The sequence below is a fragment of the Myripristis murdjan genome, chromosome 9 (assembly GCF_902150065.1).
Source record: "Myripristis murdjan chromosome 9, fMyrMur1.1, whole genome shotgun sequence".
NCBI classification, from domain to species: Eukaryota; Metazoa; Chordata; class Actinopteri; order Holocentriformes; family Holocentridae; genus Myripristis; species Myripristis murdjan.
The window spans coordinates 35,594,129-35,612,200 of NC_043988.1; the positions used below are offsets into that span (position 1 = coordinate 35,594,129).

Below are 18,072 nucleotides of genomic sequence, written 5' to 3' on the forward strand. Positions count from 1 at the left end.
GTTTCAGATGTACAGTACAGGCCAAAAGTTTGGACACACCTTCTCATTCAATGCGTTTTCTTTATTTTCATGACTATTTACATTGTAGATTCTCACTGAAGGAATCAAAACTATGAATGAACACGTGGAGTTATGTACTTAAAAAAAGGTGAAATAACTGAAAACATGTTTTATATTCTAGTTTCTTCAAAATAGCCACCCTTTGCTCTGATTACTGCTTTGCACACTCTTGGCATTCTCTCCATGAGCTTCAAGAGGTAGTCACCTGAAATGGTTTTCCAACAGTCTTGAAGGAGTTCCCTGAGGTGTTTAGCACTTGTTGGCCCCTTTGCCTTCACTCTGCGGTCCAGCTCACCCCAAACCATCTGGATTGGGTTCAGGTCCGGTGACTGTGGAGGCCAGGTCATCTGCCGCAGCACTCCATCACTCTCCTTCTTGGTCAAATAGCCCTTACACAGCCTGGAGGTGTGTTTGGGGTCATTGTCCTGTTGAAAAATAAATGATGGTCCGACTAAACGCAAACCGAATGGGATGGCATGTCGCGGCAGGATGCTGTGGTAGCCATGCTGGTTCAGTGTGCCTTCAATTTTGAATAAATCCCCAACAATGTCACCAGCAAAATACCCCCACACCATCACACCTCCTCCTCCATGCTTCACAGTGGGAACCAGGCATGTGGAATCCATCCGTTCACCTTTTCTGCGTCTCACAAAGACACAGCGGTTTGAACCAAAGATCTCAAATTTGGACTCATCAGACCAAAGCACACATTTCCACTGGTCTAATGTCCATTCCTTGTGTTTCTTGGCCCAAACAAATCTCTTCTGCTTGTTGCCTCTCCTTAGCAGTGGTTTCCTAGCAGCTATTTGACCATGAAGGCCTGATTGGCGCAGTCTCCTCTTAACAGTTGTTCTAGAGATGGGTCTGCTGCTAGAACTCTGTGTGGCATTTATCTGCTCTCTGATCTGAGCTGCTGTTAACTTGCGATTTCTGAGGCTGGTGACTCGGATGAACTTGTCCTCAGAAGCAGAGGTGACTCTTGGTCTTCCTTTCCTGGGTCGATCCTCATGTGTGCCAGTTTCATTGTAGCAATTGATGGTTTTTGCGACTCCACTTGGGGACACATTTAAAGTTTTTGCAATTTTCCGGACTGACTGACCTTCATTTCTTAAAGTAATGATGGCCACTCGTTTTTCTTTAGTTAGCTGATTGGTTCTTGCCATAATATGAATTTTAACAGTTGTCCAATAGGGCTGTCGGCTGTGTGGTAACCTGACTTCTGCACAACACAACTGATGGTCCCAACCCCATTGATAAAGCAAGAAATTCTACTAATTAACCCTGATAAGGCACACCTGTGAAGTGAAAACCATTTCAGGTGACTCCCTCTTGAAGCTCATTGAGAGAATGCCAAGAGTGTGCAAAGCAGTAATCAGAGCAAAGGGTGGCTATTTTGAAGAAACTAGAATATAAAACATGTTTTCAGTTATTTCACCTTTTTTTGTTAAGTACATAACTCCACATGTGTTCATTCATAGTTTTGATGCCTTCAGTGAGAATCTACAATGTAAATAGTCATGAAAATAAAGAAAACGCATTGAATGAGAAGGTGTGTCCAAACTTTTGGCCTGTACTGTAGACCAGTTTGTCATAAGATGATGTTCTGTAAATATATTAGAAACTAGAGATCAAGCTTGACTTCCAAATCAAGATCAAACTTGATTTAAGTAAGTGACTTGCATTAAGTGAATTGTGAGCATCTTTAATAAACAGTATATAAATTTACTGATTAAGGCAGATAGCTTCATAACTCAGTGTGCTTCAATTTTTTGTGTTTATGTTAAATGGCCAAACTGTAGATTAAACCGAGCTCTGTGTATTTGAATTTGGCGTCTTACTGGAAGTAATAACTCTGTAAACTGTAACATTGTGCCTCTTGTTCTCTGTAGCAGCTGTACAGTTCAGTCTGTAGGTGCAAACAGACAGCAGGTCAGTAAAGAGAAGACACAACACCAGGAAAATCTGCTTGTTGCTTTTAAAATGAGCTTTGCTTCCTTCTAGATGTGAGCAGGAACATGATGATGAAATATTACAGGATTTAGAGGCCTATTTAATTCATTCATTCATTTTACTGTTTACTGCCAATATGAAAAATTATTTTCTCTATGATCATTTACGGATGAATACTCATGGAATGGATAAGGTTGTATTGATTACTTAAAATCAGTTTTAGAAACACAGCTACACATAAAATGACCTGTTTTTGTTGATTGGTTTCAGTTATGTTCATAATTATTGTTGGAGCCAATATGGGTGGTTTTTTCGGTTTCTGTATGAAAGACTTGTTTATATTTTTGGGTTATTAGTATGCCAGCCACAAAGTGGCAGTTAACATGTTGATGAGTCATGTCCCTCAAGTAATGAATATAAACAGGTGTGTAGCCTCACTGTGTTTGGATCACGGGAGAGTCAATATCAATATAGGGTACCATTTGGTGTCCCGGGCAGAAATCACTCACTTTTCATGAAAAATTTGCAAAATAACAAACTCTGAGGGTTTTATTATAAATGGCCAAACATTTAAACACACATTGGTACAGAGATACATCTTTAAAAGGGTGTTTTCATATTTAAAAAAATGTTCTATGATTAGATGCATGTGATTTTGCCATGTCCCAAACTCCTCTCTACTAACTTCACTGAGTGAAATAAGTAGATAAATGATATACAATGTACAAACCTTTTACATGCTCTTGTTGCTCTCATCAAGTACTTGAATAAAATGAGTCAATTGGATCATTTATGGTCTAATTTCATAATAATAATAAACGTTTTGCATGTGTCCCTAGATTTGCTGTCCACCCCGTCATTAGGTGGTTACTGCCACTAAAAGAAACCACCTGCTGTAATCAGTGACATCACTACCACTGCTTTGTCTTTTACAAATGGAGTGAAGAATAGCTCCTGCAGAGAGAGTACATATCAGCATTTATATTTTGACATTTTCATCATTTTATGATTGAACTTGAATGTGTTCAATCTTAATGTGTCCACCCTGTCATTGCAAAAAATGAATCTATATAAATGCTTTTCAGAAATTCAAAATATGTTTGTTAAAGTATACAGAGTCACCTTCCTAACGGATACATGTTGCTAGCTAATGGCCCAACATGTGCTCATTAAATGCAAACTTCAGCCAGAAACGTCCACCCTGTCATTGTCCACCCCGTCATCAGGTCTAGTTTTATAACAGTTTTATAAGTTTTTCAGTGTTTTTTTTGTGATAGGCCTACATTTAGGGACCAACATGTTTTTGTTTTGTTTATATTAATCTTGTTTTTTTCGTCTAGTTGAAGGTTTTATTTATTTATTTTTGCTGTTGTTGAGTGTCATTTCCAAATGTAGCCTACCTGTGCACAATTCAAAATACAGTAGGTGAAAAAAGTCATGTTTTGACAAAAAACATTTGTTGACAAAACCGTAACATTGTTTCCTTTAAATATATATGAGGCACTTCACTATTGTCCACCCCGTCATGCCACTGTCCACCCCGTCATGTTCATGTTTTATGTGAATAAATAATTATTTTCACAAGTTATCAAAACCTTTTGTGTGATTTTGCTCTGAAGAGATTAGGGCCAAACAGTATTATTTCAAAGTTTGACCAGATACCTTTATTTATAGAGTTTATTCAGAAAATAAAGTACAACTTTCACAGATTTTACATATACAAACATATTTTTCCATAATTTCTGTATTTTTGAGAGATGTTTTCCAGAAACTAAAATATATTCCTGAACGAGGGACCAAATACCTTTCTGAAAATGTACATTTTGTAATCAATATAAGATTAGAACATATTTACTCTATTTAGAAATTGTCCCATGACAGGGTGGACACATTTTGCAATTCGCTATGCTTGCAGTCAATTTATAAAAGGTGCAGGAGCTTGACCAACATGCATTTCTAACAGCTTAAGGTCTACTTTATACAATGGATATGGAGTTCAGTGGAAAATCTCATCTTTTTTTTTTGACATTGGGAAGTCTCAATGGCACTCTATACTGATATTGACTCGGGAGATGCAGTGGTACCGCAAAATAATGTAGACTAGCATAATTAAGAGACAAAATCAGCAGATTCTAAATATTGCAAAAATACTACCACAGTTCAGGAATCTGCATGCTGCAATCTACAACTACAGCAAGACAAGAAACAAGCAACAAAGAACTGAAGCTATGTGCTTCAAGAACACATTTTAGCATTCCTTTCACCACCGTGACCATCAGTGTTGGACCAATTAGTCACAACAATCATAGAGTTGCTCTGTATTGTTGCTGTTTTTGTGTAAATAACCTTCAGTAAACTAAACCTGAATGAAGCAGAGTCAGTATTTCTTCATGCGTGTGTTAAAGAAGTAATATCATAGCACCACTGACCTGAAGGATTACAGAAGTATTTCTAATTTACTAACAGACCATAGCCCACCAACTGATGACATCCTTAAAGCCACACAACATACAAGAGTGGCCACAGTCTGGTTTCAGAGTGCTCTGCTCAACTGAAACAGTTGTTAAAGTAGTTCATGATATCAGGATTACATCAGACCAGAATGTCCTTACTGTCCTCGTCTTCCTTGACTTCAGCTCTGCTTTTGACACAGCTGACCAAAACATACTTTTAAACAGATGACATGACCAGCCTCTGACACATAGTATTATCGTGGTTCATATTTTACTGGTCAAACAGATTAGAGTTTGTTCAGCTACACAATAACAGACCTGACTCTCAAAAGTCAGATAGGGAGTCCCTCAGAGCTCCGTTCTTGGCCCTTCATCATTCACCCCATACATGCTTCACTTAGGTAATATATCCGTAAATTTGATGCAGGTTTTCATTGTTACATTGATGGCACGCATCAATACACATTGTACACTGATTTGTATACCAAAGCAGCAGCCTCTCCAACTTTCCCTTAAACAAATACTCTGCCCTGCTGTCAGCTTAGCAGGTTGAAACCTATCTTTAAAGACCCTGCTGAATTACTTACTTTTCAAGTAAGAAAGAAGTTCCTTTATTCATCACCAAGTATTCTGGGTGTACCAAAATGATGAAGCCTATTTTGTACAGACTCTGACACATTTTAAAATCTGATCTTCATTTCATTGATCTCTCTTAAGTAGAAACCTTAGAGACGCCTTGGTCCATTCAGGTCTGCCTCCTCCAGAAATCCTGCCACTACACATTGGCCCTATCCCAGATGGGAATTATATGTGGCTCTGTGGCATTTTTACATCTACTGTACTTATTTTAAACATCCCCATTCATGTAAGAAATACTCTGTTAAGGTTATTTATAAGGCTGTTTCTTGCACCACAAAAGGTGTTACTTATATCATTTCAAGTGAGTGTTGGAGGCACATGGGAAAAACCAAGCGTGTCTTTAAGGTACATATAGCAGAACATCACAACTCCATAAGATATAAAATATTTATTATCATGTTGCAGCACTCTCCATTAAAGGTGGTCATGCAGTTTCTGCTCTCCAGTGTGTGGGTGCAGAGAAAGTGACCTAACCTGAACTGACTTTGATAGGTTATTGAAAAGAGAGGCCTATTGGATCTTTACCTTCAACACCCTCATGGCCCCGGATGGCCTAAATGTTGATTTGGATTTTAAATATTTTCTTTGACTTTCTATAAAGTTTATTGTTTTACAGGTGTCTTTCTTCTGTTGGTGTCTCCTGAACTCCTATAGATTTTTGCTTTTTATCTATATATTTTGGTATTTTTCTATGTAAAAATGTTTTTCCCCCTAAAATAATCAATGTACTTGTGATATTTAACCTACTGATGAGTTATTTGGTTGTTCTTGAATAGAGATGATTATTGGATCTACTTGAATCCCCTCACCCCTAATGGTCTAAATGTTGACTTAGTGATTTAATGCCTTTCATTTATTTATTTATTTATTTATTTATTTGGATCCCCATTAGCTGTCGCCCTAAGCAACCGCTACTCTTCCTGGGGTCCACACAAAATAAAAATACATACAACAATGAACTTAAATATAAACACTTATACAAACAAACAAATTAAATGTAAACATGTATCTAAACAAACTTAAACAAAAGTTAATCCGTCATCATCAAGAAACAAAATTTGCATAACGATCATTGAGTTCATTGAGTTTGTATAGAGTTTATCATCTAGTACAGAGAAATCCTGGTGTTTTCCCTCTTGCTCTGTCTCTTAAGCATTTTTTCATTTTTCTATATACATTTTTTCTATATTCATAGGTTTTTTGCATATAGAAATGTTTTTTCCACATTATTTAATCTCGTTGTGACCTGTAATCTGTTTATGAAATATTGTGTCTGTCCCTTGTGGTCTCCTCTTTAGGAGCCTTGTTGTTTTTTTTTTTCCTTCAAACACAGTTTAATGTGTCTCTCCTCATATTATCCATCTTGGTAAAGCTGTATTCTAGACCCTAAGCTGGTTTATATGTATTTTGGTGTCTGTAGGGGTGTTTTTTGATGAATTGTTACCTAAACCAGTTATTGCCTTTCTTATGTGTTTTTCAAAAGTCGTATGAAACACTGACTATGTTTACATGCACAAAATATTCCGACTTCTTTTCTTTAGTCTGAAAAAGACAATATTCCTACTTAGCTGTTTACATGGCCAATGAAAATGACTACTCCAGTAAAATTCCAGTTTACCTGCAGCTGCACACACTCCAACATGTCTGACCATGTGAACTCAGCCTCCCTCAGTCCTGCGTTCAGCCTCCTGATTGAAAAGGTTGGTGCTGTAATATTTGCACATATGCAAAAACTTGTTGATGTCCAAATGTTGTTTACAGTCTAATGTTTAAAAGCAGGTGTGCTTCTCCCTCTGACCAGAAATGTTGGCTCCTCTTTTGTGTATCTGTACCCAAGCCTTGAAAACTGTTGGCTAGTTGGTTTATTTAAAACACACAGCTGAGCAATAACAAGCAAGAGGCTGCTGTAAAAAACCCAGATGAGATGCATATTCCTAATGTGCTGTTCACATGACCAGATTAGGATTATTGTCATATTCAGAATAATTGTGTGCATTAACTGCACTGGGTGACTTGCTCCTGCCCCAGACTGAGCTGACCTGTGTCCTGTCCCCTATGTAATGGCTGTTGAATTGCTATGTTACTCTGCAGAAGACTGTCGTGTTGAAACGTTGGTGACTAAATAATGAATCAGTCTTGCATCAAGTGTGAGACCGCCCTCCTTCACACTCGTATTTCCACCAGATGGCGCCCCTACGACACTGGTGTGGAACCATGAAACCAGGAGAGAAGGTTCCAACTTTCCCCCTGAGAATAAACTGGAAACTGAACCTGAATGAAGCACAGTCAGCATTTCTGTGTGTGTGTGTGTGTGTGTGTGTGTGTGTGTCACAGCTCAGCACAGACAGAGAAACTGATGCAGCAGCAGCTTTGTGCACTGTGCTTCTTCAGGAAATATATAGTCTATACAAAAATACATGACAAAGGCAAAAAAAAAATATAAAGAAATAAATGAATATATGTATAAAATGTCCCTCTCAGCCTCATGGGGTGGTATCTGTGTCATCCTCAAGCTCAGGTCTCGCAGAATCTTAGCTGTTCGTAGGACTTCTGGCCTGAAGCTTCAGATGTTGTTCCTGGAACCTGCTGGAGCCACTCTCCCAGTTTGGGGGTCATCGCCCCGAGTGCTCCTACTACCACGGGGACCACACTAGCCTTCAGCTTCCACATCCCTTCTAGCTGCTCTTTCAGCCCTTGGTACTTCCCAACCGTTTCGCGTTCTTTCTTTCTGATGTCGGCGTTGGCAAGTATACACACGCACATGCACACACACACACACACACATATATATATATATATATATATATATATATATACACACACACACTGAAATACATTTTCTTTATTTAATTCACTTTATTTCAAAGTTGAGCAGCTGATGGCACAAACTGATCTGCTGAGGCGTCAGAGCGTCTTGACATGATCAACCATCACTGAAAATACTTCGCAGATCAGAGAAAATATAATCGAATGACAATCTTCTTCCTGATCTAGCAAACGGCTTTGCTTCTTGACAGTTACTGTGGCCTAAAACTCAACACGCCCCAACACTTCCTGAAAGAAATAGCAGCCTTCTATTTTCTTCCTGTGAGTTGAATCTTCTTCACTTTCAGCTGCTCGGACTGATGGCACAGTAAGAATTTCATCTGGTGAGTAAAATCAGCAGAAAAGAACTGCAAGGAAAAAAAGAAAAGTTTGAATATAATTAATAGAAAAACCTCAGGAGGCTGTTTCCTCAAACTAGAGACTGAAAACTGATTATTGATCGTCGCCAGCTGTGTGTGGACCGATCAGGTGAATGAGCAGCTCGTGATTATCAGAACAATTTTACAAACTGAGAAGAAGCTGATTTATTGCAGAATCAGACATAATGCTGATAGAAATGACACAAAACAACATCAACGACAGGCTGAAGTGGAAACAAATGACTTTAATTTGCATTGGTTGACAGTCAGGTTTTTAAATCAGATGTAGCCACGCAATAATAAAGGCCTTTTAACATTTTTTTCAGCAGAATAGTATGTGATTTGAAAAGGAGAGGATTTTATTTTGGTCCTTTAGAATCAAGTCTTAACATCTTTTGTGTCCACAGTCTGAGAAAGTCTTTTGTCCTCTGATCTGACATTGAAAGAAAGGTGTCCATGTTTTTTGTACCAGCTGTAAAGCGGACATTTTATTTATTATTATTAAGTGAAATAACTGCAACCCAAAGATCAAATCAACATTCAGTCACAGAACAGAGCAGAACATCAGCTCCTCTCTCTGGGTTGAAACTGTCAAGCTCTTTGCACACCTGCTCACCAAAAGTTTGATTCAGAGCACCGAGTGATGTTGAGCAGATTTGCTTTTTAGGTAAGCGTACAGCTGAATTCACCCACAACAACGAGTGTTGGTGCAAAATTAACCATAGCCTGCACTATTAAACTTGTGTTTTCTGCAAGGAAGTTTTGCTGAGAGCACCCAAGTTCCTCTGTACAACCACATCCTGTGCACACACACACACGTTGTAAAATGTCAGAAGCTTGGTGGCTGCACAGTAATATTCGACATGGTGAGCAGCCTAAACCAATCTGAAAATAATTACAAACTAGTGGGCTCAAGATAGAAATGTATCAGTGATGTGAATGATTCTGGAGAACTTAACCACAGGAAAGGCTGGGTCTAGTCTCCAGTTGCTCATCAAAAGTGTTTCATTAAGTTAGTAATCAGTCTGTAATGTGAAACCTGTTGAAGCCTCATGAGCAGAACCACAGTTTGTGTTCATGAGAGAAACATTTCAAACTAAGATGAAAGAAAATTCAGAATGTAGGCCGCTGTGGGGCCTACATCCACATTTTCTACTAACAGCTTGTAAAAACATTCTGACAGAACTAAAAGATAAACAAGACAGAGACAACAGCTGAGGGACAGCAGATCAAGGCAAAAGTGACCTCAGGTAAGTGGAGCTGGTAGAAATGACAGCTGTCCAATCTGATGACAGAAATCTGATTTAGTTATTTTTAATGTGGTGTGAATAATGAGAATCAACATTTCATATTTGAAATCTTGACATTTGAGGAGATTCTTAAAAAGGAAGCTTCTAATTCTCACATGATGCGTCTTTGTTCTACTGAAATTACATCTCTCCATTTTTGTTGTAGAAGAAATTATGTCAGAATTTATGGGGAAAAAGTGAGGATATTTTTTCAGATAGCCACACACAGTATGTAGGTTATTATCAGATCAAAAACTACAAAATGTATAATGACTGTCTTCATTTTGGGTACTGGGGGTTCAAGCCCATAGGGCTGAAACCTTATTGTTTTTGTGCTTGTTCATTATTATTATTATTATCATTATCATCATCATCATTATTATTGTTGTTATTATTATTACTCTAAAACTCTGCCTCAAGAACCCATAAGGTCCACCATATTGGCTTTTCTACCATTTTGAATTTTTTGAAAAACACATTTTTGAGATGCCCTCTCAACCTTCATACAGTCTGCTAAAACTAAAATCTGCGTTTTGATTTCAGCTTGACTTCAAGCCCAAATTAAAGCAAAAGGAGGAAGAAAAGCCTTCCCTCTGCAGTTTGCACATACATTACTACTGCTGCTACCACTAATGATACATTTACTCATAGTTAGTACTACTATACTACTACAACAACTGCAGTAGTGCAGCTGCCAATATTACCAGTACTGCTACTAAACAGGAGAGGAAATGAGTTCCAAATTTGATTATTTGTCTTCTTGTGTTTCAAGCAGCAGACGTTCTCCTCCTGTTGGAGGCCTTTGAGTTTCTCAGTATGGCAGAAGCAACTTCCTCATCTGGTGAGTGAGAATCACCATGAATATGCACAAACTGTGACTTTGTTCAGAAATATTTTGTTCTTTCTTATCCACCTTATAAACATGATATATTTGTGGTAAACTTCTGTTTTGCTAATGATCTAGGTATTTTTCTTAATATATATATAAGTATTTGGCTTAGTATCAACACAGTTTAGCCTAAAAATGTCAAAATTGATCCACTGATGAAAGGATCTTCTCTTGTTCACCAACTTTTATGTCTATGTATTCCCCTAATTTTTTTTTTTTTTTTTTTTTTTTTAATAAATGCCTGGCTTCATATCAACAAAGCACAATAATCATTTCAAAATAAATGAACTGGTCAGTTTTTACTCCTGTTCACTGACTGTGTGCTGCTGCAGTGACCTGGCGTCTCCTCAGTGATTCAGGAGGTTCATCTTATTGTCTTAGTTTTGCCACATTCTATCTGCTCCTGTCATTCTAGTGGTGTAATGACATTACAAGTCCACTTGGTAGAGACAGATCATTTCATTTTACGTGACATATATTTACACATTTTCCTTGGATCTCCTGCCATGTAACTTTACACTATGTTTAGCTGAGAGACTTTTTTTTTTTTTTTTTTTTTTTTTTTGGTCCTGGTCAGCTCACAGCTATCAGATATCAGAAACATGACATTTTATTATTTTTTGCTATTATGATTGTTGACATTAAAATTCCAGTTATTGGTGACAAATGTCACCTGTCATGTGCTGCGCTGCGTGCAGGCTCTCATACAAAAGAATAAAGGTTTTACGTGGTAGAATAAAGGTTTTAAACTGGGTTGCCCTTAGAGGCGTCAAACTGAGACTAAACTGGTGGCGATGGCATGTTCATTAATCTGCAGCCCATAGCACTCGCATATCAGTGGACAATGCTTGTTGACCCTTAGCCCTCAGGGCAAGATCCTGCCAGTTTCTCTGTCCGGCATTCGGTCGTTACTGTGGGCCCCTATGTGGACGCCCTTGCTCAATGGCCTCGTCCCTGACTTGAGACAGCTTATAGGCCCTGAGGTTCTGCGAATGCAGGAATGGGAGAGCGTCAGAGGATGGGCCCTCTTATATGATTTTAACCACTGGCCTAACATGGAAGCTCACCAAGAGCTCCCTGAGGCGCATCCTTTGGCGGTGGGGGGCGCTCCTGTGAGCCCACAAACCTGCCACGGTCACTCTGTCACAACAACCCTATTGGGATTTGTGCCCCTAACCTACATGAGTCCTAACAGCTATAAGGACTCACTTGGACAAAAACACCCAGCCGGTCCAAGGAGGGGTCCCTACATGAGCTCTCTACCTTGTGGTATGAGGTGTGTGTGAAGCTAATCAGTACATACTGTAAGGGCAACACATAATCATACACATACAGACATAAACCGGCATACATACACCCAAGTAATTGCAATAAGGGATATTGAATGAGGTGGCAGAATAGTGGTATAATTAAATTAAATTAAAATTCATAAGGAAATAAATAAAATAAAAATACATTTTAAGAAAGTAGTAAGATACCATACTTAGGTGCAAGTAGTAAGATACCATACTTAGGTGCAATAACCTATAGTGCAATAACTCCTGTCCATGTTTGCACTTGTACATATATTTTTTCTTTCTTTTTATTCTATATATATTTATATTTATAGTTATATTCCTTTCTTTATTTTTCTTGACTAATTGCTCTTTTTACTTTACACTTTGAGTGGGAGTTGTTATTGTAACAAAAGTAATTTCCCCCTGGGGATCAATAAAGTATTCTGATTCTGATTCTGATTCTGATAAAGTGCTACTGATGGTGACAGACGTACAACCTGACTAACTGAACTACAGTGTGAAATGCCACACTGTAGTTCAATAATTAGTGAAGGACATAATGCAAATTCCAAACAGGGAATGCTAACCAAGGAAAACAGGGTGGTCGTCTCATATCAACAGGCCTTTGAGATCCTCCACTGTTTAAGCCCAGCGCATAATCACTTCCTGCTTTGCCTCATGGTTGCGTGCTAGAGACAGCTCCATATACACAACATCTATGAAAGTAAGCACCCACTGTCGTCGAGTTAGTGTATGAGGAGGTTTCCACCTGGTTGTAACCATCTTTTTAGCTGCTGTCAGGCCAGCCAAAGACATATGCTTTAGGGATTTTTGTATTTTAAGCTGAGAAAGATCATCCAAAATGAAAACAGATGGGGAAAAGGGGATAGGAATGGGCATTAATGAGGACAGAACTCCCTGCACACCATGACATTCCCAGATCATGTGGAAAAGGTACCTACTGTCCCTGTAAAATATAGTATACAGTTTGGCTTACCTTCAGGTTTCATACTGTAAAGTTTATGAGGAGTCATATGTTCGGTGAATGAAAATGGAAACAAAAACTTGAAGCACTGGAGAAAAAAATAAAATCAGAATCAGAACAAAAAGAAAATGTTGACCAGCAGCTGGAGCAGAGTAGAGAAGAGATGAGAAAACAGCGAGAGGCTTGGGAGAAGGAAAGAAAAGAATGGTGGGAAAAAAGACATCATGAAGATGAACAGAGATGAGAGGAGGAGCGAACAAGACTTCAAAAGCTCCAGGAAGAGTACGAGCAGGAAAGGAAGAAAGATGAAAACAAAAGAAAAGAGGAAGATCGAATCAGAAGAGAACAGGAGGAAAAACAGCGAAAAGAATTAGAGGAAGAATATAAGAAAAAAATGGAGAAGATGAAGAAGAAATATGAAGAGGAGGCCAGAAAGCAAGCAGAAGAATTCAATGAATTCAGAGAGAAAAAAATCAAGGAGTTGGTAGCTCTGATGGACAAACATAAGGAGGAGATGAAGGCTCTGAGGCAAGAACACGAGAAACAAATTCAAGATAAGAAGGAGAAATATGGCCTCTTGAAGGAGCTGTCAGACTACAAAGAAAAACATCTCAAGGAGGAATTAGAAAAATTGAAGGAAAATCACGACGAGGAAATCAAAGAATGGGAACAGGAAGCCAAAGACGAATGTATCATCACCTCATAATTCTGTCCAGTTTGTTCCTTATAATGATATCACTGTGACCCCACCTTCACCACACACACACACACACACACACACACACACACACACACACACACACACAGAGCTCCTCCGGCTAACATTGATCTACCAATCATCATCATCATCATCATCATCATCATCATCATCATCATACCCTGTATCAGTGAATCTGCTCTGTGAACTTTCACTCAATAAATCTTTTAGGAAATAAACCTTTTTCCCTCCAGTCATTCAAAATATAGCAGGTGGATATTTGTTGACACTGAAATATCTTTAAGTTTCCTTTATATGTATAACATTCAACATATGATCGAAAACATTGATTGCACTGAATAGTTTGAACTTATTCATCAAATAAATTCATTGTTGCAATACATTTTCTTTATTTAATTCACTTTATTTCAAAGTTCAGCAGCTGATGGTACAAACTGATCTGCTGAGGCGTCAGAGCGTCTTGACATGATCAACCATCACTGAAAATACTTTCCAGATCAGAGAAAATATAATCGAATAACAATCTTCTTCCTCATGTAGAAAACACCTCCATTCTGTTTTCTGCCGTGTTGTCTGAGTAACAGCTTCCTCTTTTTTTTCACCTCGTGTGAGTTGAATCTTTTGTTCTTTCACTTTCAGCTGCTCGGACTGATGGCGCAGTAAGAATTTCATCTGGTGAGTAAAATCAGCCGAAAAGAAATACAATTAAAGAAAGAAAAATTTGAATATAATTAAATATAATATATAATAGAATAACCTCAGGAGGCTGTTTCCTCAAACTAGAGACTGAAAATTATTTTATTATTGATCGTCGCCAGCTGTGTGTGGACTGATCAGATGAAGCAGCAGCATGTGATTATCAGAACAGCTTTACAAACTTAGAAGAAGCTGATTTATTAACTGAATTATTGCAGAATTCGACATTATTCTGGTAGAAATGACACAAAACAACATCAACAACAGGCTCAGAGAGTCTCAACATCTGAAGCAGAAACAAATGACCGTCAGGCCGCTGGACAGGAGATTTATTTTTCGTCAGATTAATTTCCGAGTAAATCCCAAACATAAGTTCAGTCTGCAGTTTGAAATCTTTAAGCAGAAGTTGCTTCATGAGGAGCGAATTAATCAACACAACATCATACAGAGCAGAAGCTCAACTGTTTAATTTCTCACATCCGTGGTGACTTTAGTCCCGTTGTTCTCTCAGGATCTTTGCACTTTGTTTGTTATTGTTCATAAGAATCTCAACTGCTTACAGATTGGAGGAATTAAATTATTTAAAAAAGAAAAAATCTGTGTTGAATCTTTGGAGTGTGTTGCTCTTGGACCTGCTCACAGAGAGCAGAGCAACAATAATCTGAATCATATTCTATAATACAATGCGGTGCTGATGTGCCTTTTAAACACCATATCCTCCAGCTGGAATTAGAGTCTTGATTTGATTTTATTGCTTGGACTCCGCTTACAACAGAACCAGTCCACTGTGAATTAAACTTGTTTCTCTGTTGGCATGTTGTTGTGACAGCAGCGAGTTTCCTCCTCCTCCTCTGACTAATAACTACAGGAAAAACAGTTTTTCATTCAGTTCATTTGGTGAAACTATATTAAAATTATAAATCCAAAAACGCTCCAATTCCACTGATGAAAACTCAAGGCAACAGACAAGAATGTTGTTAAAGTTATGACTATTTAATATTACAGATATTATTAAATGTCAGTGGTCTACAAAAATAAACATTATGAACTAAACCACAGTGCAGCCTCTATAGTGCAATGAGTGGCCTGATACACAAACCATGCATGAGAAATATCCATATAGAGTGACTGTATTACAAAAAGGAGAGTTACAGGATACAAACATCAGTCGTCTTTTAATATGAAGTCATTGCAGTTCCAGTTGTGTGCATGGGTTAAGTTGGAGCCTCAGTGCACAGGAAACTATTCTGACACTCTGATGAAGATCTGCTCGGACTGAAATGAGTGAATCACATTTGTAAAATGTGCAGTTTCTACATGGAACGCCTCCCTTCATGAAGCTTCTTCATGTTCTCCTCCAGCTGAATTTCTCTCGCTGGGTTCCAACTTTCCCCACCATTTCACTGAATGTGTTGACTTTTGTTTTGTCCTGTTTATTATCCCTTGTTGTCTTTTCTTCCATGATGAAATATTTTGAGAGATGAGTTCAGAAACACATTAAATCCTGTGTCCTCGCTGCACTCAAACAAACAGCAGCTGTGCTCATTTAAAGCTACACAGACATTCAGAGAGGCGCAGCGCCGTGCGGCGGGACGCAGAGGGCAGAGCCTCAGGCAGCTGCAGGTTGCTGCTGTGAGTCCTCAGGCTGCCTGGGAGGCAGACTGTGTTGCAGGCCCACCGAGCCGCTCCCATGCACGACTGTCAACAGCTCATTAATGCCATGCAAAGAGCCAACCTGTTCTGTGAACTTTCACTCAATAAATCTTTTAGGAAATAAACCTTTTTCCCCCCAGTCATTCTAAATATAGCAGGTGGATATTTGTTGACACGGAAATATCTTTAAGTTTCCTTTTAACAGCATTTATCTGCTTTTTCAGCTAAAATATAGGCTAGTCTCAATACATTTGAGTTACATTTGAATTTTGGCCAGATGAATTCAGCTGCACTTGATGATATGTACAGGAGCAGATTTGTAAGCTGTAATTGGAAATATGGCTAAACAGGCCTATGTTTACAGATATTAATAACATTCAACATATGATTGAAAACATTGTTTGCGTTGAATAGTTTGAATTTATTCATCAGACAAATTCATTGGTGAAAAACATTTTCTTTATTTAATTCACTTTATTTAAATTTTGAGCAGCTGATGGCACAAACTGATCTGCTGAGGCGTCAGAGCGTCTTGACATGATCAACCATCACTGAAAAAACGTTGTGGATCAGAGAAAATATGATCGAACAACAATCTTCTTCCTCATGTAGAAAACACTTCCGTTCTGTTTTCTGACAGGTTGTCTGAGTAACAGCTTCCTCTTTTTTTCACCTCGTGTGAGTTGAATCTTTTGTTCTTTCACTTTCAGCTGCTTGGACTGATGGCGCAGTAAGAATTTCATCTGGTGAGTAAAATCAGCCGAAAAGAAATACAATTAAAGAAAGAAAAATTTGAATATAATTAAATATAATATATAATAGAATAACCTCAGGAGGCTGTTTCCTCAAACTAGAGACTGAAAATTATTTTATTATTGATCGTCGCCAGTTGTGTGTGGACTGATCAGATGAAGCAGCAGCATGTGATTATCAGAACAGCTTTACAAACTTAGAAGAAGCTGATTTATTAACTGAATTATTGCAGAATTCGACATTATTCTGGTAGAAATGAGACAAAACAACATCAACAACAGGCTCAGAGAGTCTCAACATCTGAAGCAGAAACAAATGACCGTCAGGCCGCTGGACAGGAGATTTATTTTTCGTCAGATTAATTTCCGAGTAAATCCCAAACATAAGTTCAGTCTGCAGTTTGAAATCTTTAAGCAGAAGTTGCTTCATGAGGAGCAAATTAATCAACACAACATCATACAGAGCAGAAGCTCAGCTGTTTAATTTCTCACATCCCTGGTGACTTTAGTCCCGTTGTTCTCTCAGGATCTTTGCACTTTGTTTGGCCGTTATTGTTCATAAGAATCTCAACTGCTTACAGATTGGAGGAATTAAATTATTTAAAAAAGAAAAAATCTGTGTTGAATCTTTGGAGTATGTTGCTCTTGGACCTGCTCACAGAGAGCAGAGCAACAATAATCTGAATCATATTCTATAATACAATGCGGTAGTGATGTGCCTTTTAAACACCATATCCTCCAGCTGGAATTAGAGTCTTGATTTGATTTTATTGCTCGGACTCAGTTTACAACAGAACCAGTCCACTGTGGATTAAACTTGTTTCTCTGTTGGCATGTTGTTGTGACAGCAGCGAGTTTCCTCCTCCTCCTCTGACTAATAACTACAGGAAAAACAGTTTTTCATTCAGTTCATTTGGTGAAACTATATTAAAATTATAAATCCAAAAAAACTCCAATTCCACTGATGAAAACTCAAGGAAACAGACAAGAATGTTGTTAAAGTTATGACTATTTAATATTACAGATATTATTAAATGTCAGTGGTCTACAAAAATAAACATTATGAACTAAACCACAGTGCAGCCTCTATAGTGCAATGAGTGGCCCGATACACAAACCATGCATGAGAAATATCCATATAGAGTGACTGTATTACAGAAAGGAGAGTTACAGGATACAAACATCAGTCATCTTTTAATATGAAGTCATTGCAGTTCCAGTTGTGTGCATGGGTTAAGTTGGAGCCTCAGTGCACAGGAAACTATTCTGACACTCTGATGAAGGTCTGCTGGGACTGAAATGAGTGAATCACATTTGTAAAATGTGCAGTTTCTACATGGAACGCCTCCCTTCATGAAGCTTCTTCAAATTCATTGGTGAAAAACATTTTCTTTATTTAATTCACTTTATGTAAATTTTGAGCAGCTGATGGCACAAACTGATCTGCTGAGGCGTCAGAGCGTCTTGACATGATCAACCATCACTGAAAAAACATTGTGGATCAGAGAAAATATAATCGAATAACA

At 38.1% G+C, this 18,072-nt stretch overlaps 1 protein-coding gene across 1 annotated transcript in view; it reads left to right on the forward strand.

Annotated features, from left to right (window-relative positions):
• Positions 1-18,072, forward strand: part of LOC115364837 (GTPase IMAP family member 8-like) — a 146,969-nt gene that overhangs the window by 105,170 nt on the left and 23,727 nt on the right. The window lies entirely within an intron of this gene.